Here is a 5276-nt window from a genome sequence, read left to right as displayed (position 1 = left end):
ATAAACTTATATAAAATATACATATATATATATATATATATATATACATACACTAATATGAAAATACTGCAAAATGAGGATGTTGTCAATTTATGTCATAAATAAACTTTCTTTTTCAATTAACTTCTATTAACTAAATTAAAGTTCTTCTGGATTGAGTCTGTCTCAGTTTGTTCTGTTTCTTCATGTCATTCCAGACAGACTGGATGATGGTGAGATCAGATCTCTGTGTGGAGCACTGGCTGTTGTCAGACTCCTTGTGCAAACAAAAATCTCACTGGATTATTACAATTAATGGCAAAATGAATGTTTGGAAATGTAAGCTGATATTTCCTAGTGACACACTACAACAAAAGATTGAAATAACTAACTTAATACCATTTTTTTAGCTGGTGAAAATACTAGTGTTCTAATAGTTTTGGCCACCACTGTATAAAGAGCTGGGCGGTAATATAGTAGTTACATTTTTCAACTTTTTCAGTTTTGCTGTATAGAGTATATATTGCTTTACTTAAATGTACTGTATGTATGCAGATAAATTTGAATATAATATATATTTGTGTAGAGTGGTCCAAATTAGTAATTTATGAGGTTCTGTTTCAATTAGTATGTAGCAGACAGCAAGGCTGCTCACTAGTTTTTGAAATGGAGCCACTGTTGGTTTGTAAGCCTCAATACCAGACACGCTAGTGCTTTACTTTGCATTATGGGAAGTCTTAAGGGCGTCAGTTTGTGTGTGAGACAGACGGAGTGAGAGGATAGGATATGAATATATAATAAAATATAAAAGCACCTACCGGGTAAGATGTGCTTAACGCTGTAAAGTCCTTTAAAATGAATGGAACTGCCAAACGCAATTTCTGACTGCATTTATTTGTGCCTATAGCCCTCGACTAGGAGAGACAATGCGTAAATGGTAATGTTCCTCCAGAACAGACACCAGACCGAGCTTGTTTAATAGAGACACGTGCAGTCATGCCACAATTGGACCTTTTCAAGCTGACAGGCAATGGCTATCACGAGGGCTTAGAGCAGCGACACGTAATCATCTGCTGGATAAACGTTCAGATTAAAGCACTCTGTAATTCTGTATCGGGCCAGTGTTACAATGTGATAAAGAGGATTTTGGCAGCAAATGCTTCATTACAAATAGTTGTGGTAAATGAACCATCTGTTTGCCCCCCCTTTTGTATGTTAGCGTGTTGTGAGCACGGCTGGCGCTCTCGACTCAAGCATTCGATTATTTTCCCAGCTCAAATTGACAGCCAGCAGGTGACAACCAATATGAAACTAACCCACTGTGTCATGCAGTTGCAGATTGTTAGGTGGGGCTTTAATGCTCGAGAGGGTTTGGCCACAATCTAGTCCTGTGGTGCTGACGAAATTAAGGGATCATTTATTTGATACATTTAATCTCTGTATTGCGTGTATTGAGCAATTTCTCGTAGAGCGGGAATAGAGCCGGGTGGCCATGGAAACATGGAGGTTCTGTGCCAGAAATACAATTCTGTGAGAGTGTGTGTTGAGTACATGCTAAAAAAGCTGCCAGTATGTTTTTTTAATGAAAATGGGCATGCCTTTTTAGTCATTATACTATGTTATACTAATTTTAGTGGTCATGTACTCGTAAAAGAACTAGGGAGGAAGTTTCTGTCTAAAAGAAAATGAATGGAGCATGATTTATTTCCTCAATATAGTTGGCGTCCTTGCACTGAATGCGTGTGGTCAGCTGAATTGCAAATGAGTTTGAATAAAATCACAAAGGAGGTGAAGGTCTGAGGCTATATAACCAAAATGAGTCATAAAGGCAGAAGTATCCCGGCAGCTTAGCCGGGAGTGATGTTGATGTGGTCAGAACTCGCAGGTTAATAGAATAGGACTGTGCACTAGATTAGGACCATTTACCTTTTAACTGCAATTGTCTCTACGCCTCTACCTGAAATAAATCACATCAGTTGAAATTCATCATTGTAGGGGGAAACCATGACTAAGGGAGAGAAAAAGAGGGGGAAAAAACATGCAAGAGCAGACCCCTGCAAAATGCAATCTTATGAGCGCTCTGCCACATTCTATTGCTTTGTCACATTACAACTAAACTGATTCAGTGAATCAGGATGCAATCAGCAGAGCAGGTAGAGAGCGGAGGCCTCACCGGCCCGACCTGCCACGGAAAACCCGAGTGAACCAGCGGCCAAGAGTCGTCACATATGGAATTGGCACAGAGACCTCGGGTTTCTCACTAGACATCCATCATCATGAAACCGCTCCGGTTCGGTGCTCCAGGGTCACATGTGCCTTTTCTAGTGCCCAGTGCTTGCTGTGACATATTGACTGTGACATTTCAACCTTTTGTGCAGAAATTTCCAGGTAAACTTTTAGGGGAGAGGAAGGTCTGGAGGGGTGGATGGGAAAAGGTAATCTGCTTAGATGTCGGACAGAAACAGGAAGCGCCAGCTTTGATTCTTATTTATTCTGGGCGTAGGTGTTTGTGGTGCTGAAAACACTATTACACACTAGTACATTCACACAGAAGCAGAATACACTTGTCAGTCCTGTTTGATAAATGCAGTTCTGTCGTTCACACACAGCTCTGTTATGAACGAGCAACAACTATATTGTATAAACAAAGACGCGCTTAAATTTTCTGGACTTTAAGAGAGCCTCTTCTGTGTGAATGGAGCCAAACTAGACAAGTTCTCTGTCATGTCATGTCATGTCATGTCTGTCATTTTATTTTTTATTTAATTTAATTATTTTATTTTATTTTATTTTATTTTATTTTATTTTAGCTGATGTTGATCAATAAAGGTCCACACTAGTCAACTAGTTCAAGTCATGTCAAGTTAGTGCGATCATAAAGAACATTTAACAGATGAACTTGCATCTCAATTGGACTGGCGTGGTTGACTCTTAAACTTTTATAAAGAATATCTCTTTGGATTTGAAACTTTAGTCTTTGCAACTTTACAGATCTTCTTTATGCACCAAGAGCTTGTAACACTCCAAAGAGAAAGGAAAAATTGAAATCGCATCATGTGACCCATTTAACATCTAGCACAGTTTTAATAAAAATATTTCAATACAAGCATTCCAGGCAAATATGATTTATGCAAAATGTCAAACCTTTAACCCACGGGAAGAGTTTAAAAGTAGCCCAATTCTGCTGGTAAAATGTGGACATGGCAACCCTTGTCCAAATTTGATAAGCTCTTCCAGGGTTATGGAAATCGTCGCCATCTTTAATATTTAATTTACTGATATTTAGCCACTGTCATTTTGGTTATTAATTGTGATTGTGAGAAAAGAAAAAGTCTTTGACTTCAGTTATTGATGTGTTCTTGTTAAGCTGGTAGTAAATATGGTTGAACTATTAACACTTTTCAGTCTCATCCTCATTTGCCCACCATTAAATGCAGCATTTTTCTTTTGATTCTATCTTTTACCAAGTTCCACCCTTCTCTGAATGATAACAGCCGAAGGTTATACTTCCTTCGTTGAATATTCTACTGTTGAACAACAATTATAGATTCTGTAACACTGAACTTATGACCAGGCTTCCATTGTGGATTCATGCTGATAACTCATGAATTGACGGCCTCCAACTTGTTCTGTAACATGCATTTAATTTAATGGAAAATATTTCATTTTAGATTGAAAGTTCAGGTGAATTTAGTCTCCAAAAAGGTCTGTTGTGCCAAGTCCCTCGCGTGAGGGCAAATGCAGCAAAAGGGGATTGTGCATGGGAGTTAGTTACTTAAAAGATCAAGACCCTTGCAGGCACAGAGGTCCCGCAGGGATTTCTGTTCTTATGGACAGGTTGCTAACTCCTAGTGCAGATATGTTCCATTATACAGAGAGAACATTTTGTACTCAATAGTGTTATTCCGTGGAGATCGCAGCCAGCCAATGGGTGGCCTACATGTTCCTGGACGGCAGTGAATGAGAGTGAGTTTGCTGTGGGCACAGAAAGCCAATTCACCCCAGCAGAGTCTAAATGCCTCATCACACTCTTTAATTACACTTTGTGCCATTAGTCTGTTTTTCTATCAAAGAATTAGCCTCTAAGAGAAACACTCAGCACTGTGTAAACACTGAATGATAATGAAGAAAAGCTTTTAATGATGTTGGTCGTGCTTCTGCGGTTTTAACGTCCACATTGCGTCCTCTATCTTCCATGGTGCATTCTTTGTAACTAAGACACTGCGCGTCATTGAAGTCATGTACTTTTGTTAATACGTTTAAATAGTAGGTTGTCTGTTTTAATCCTTTCAGGCCCGGTCGCAATCACCTGTTTGTTTGTCTTAGAGTTTCAAATAGGATTCTTTCCATTTTCTGAAAATGGATTGTTGTTTAGGGTTGAAAACAAGAAGTTCTTTCCACATTGTATTACCACTTTATAATAACTGCACACTATGAATCATTAGTTAAGCATTAGTAAATAGTCAATTCATCCTTTATAAAGCATTGTCCCAACATTAATAAGCATTAGTAAGCAGTTTATAAATACGGCTATAAATGTTTTGTTCTTGATTTATAGCATTTGAGCACCAACAGCATTTGGTGCTCAATAAATATTTTATTATACATATTTTTTTATTATACATATTTTTAATATTTTTTATTAGCAATGTTGAAAGCAATTGTGCTGCTTAATATTTTTATGCAAACTGTGCTACATTTTTATCAGGATTCTTTGATGAATAGAAAGTTCAAAAGAACAGCATTCATATGAACAAGCAATCTTTTTTAACATTATAAATGTATTTATGGTCACTTTGATCAATTTGATGTGTCCTTTGTGAATAAAAGTATCAATTTCTTTGTAAACAACAACAACAAAATCTTTCTGACCCCAAACACTTGAACGGTAGTGTACAAATGTGACCCTGGACCACAAAACCAGTCATAAGGGTCAATTTTGTGAAATTGGCATTTTACAACATCTGAAAGCTGAATAAATAAGCTTTTCATTGATGCATGGTTCATTAGGATAGGACAATATTTGGCTGAGATACCACTATTTGAAAATCTGGAATCTGAGGGTGCAAAAAAATCATAATATTGAGAAAATCGCCTTTAAAGTTGTCCAAATTAAGTTCTTAGCAATGGATATTACTAATAAAAAATTAGGTTTGGATATATTTACGGTAGAAAATTTACAAAATATCTTCATGGAACATGATCTTTACTTAATATCCTAATAATTTTTGGCATAAAAGAAAAATCTATAATTTTGACCCATACAATGTATTTTTGGCTCTTGCTACGAATATACC

The sequence above is a fragment of the Sinocyclocheilus rhinocerous genome, unplaced genomic scaffold, assembly GCF_001515625.1.
Source record: "Sinocyclocheilus rhinocerous isolate Xijiao unplaced genomic scaffold, SAMN03320098_v1.1 scaffold1053, whole genome shotgun sequence".
In the NCBI taxonomy this organism is placed as follows: Eukaryota; Metazoa; Chordata; class Actinopteri; order Cypriniformes; family Cyprinidae; genus Sinocyclocheilus; species Sinocyclocheilus rhinocerous.
The sequence above is the reverse complement of the archived record's forward strand: the minus strand, read 5'-3'. Positions refer to the sequence as shown.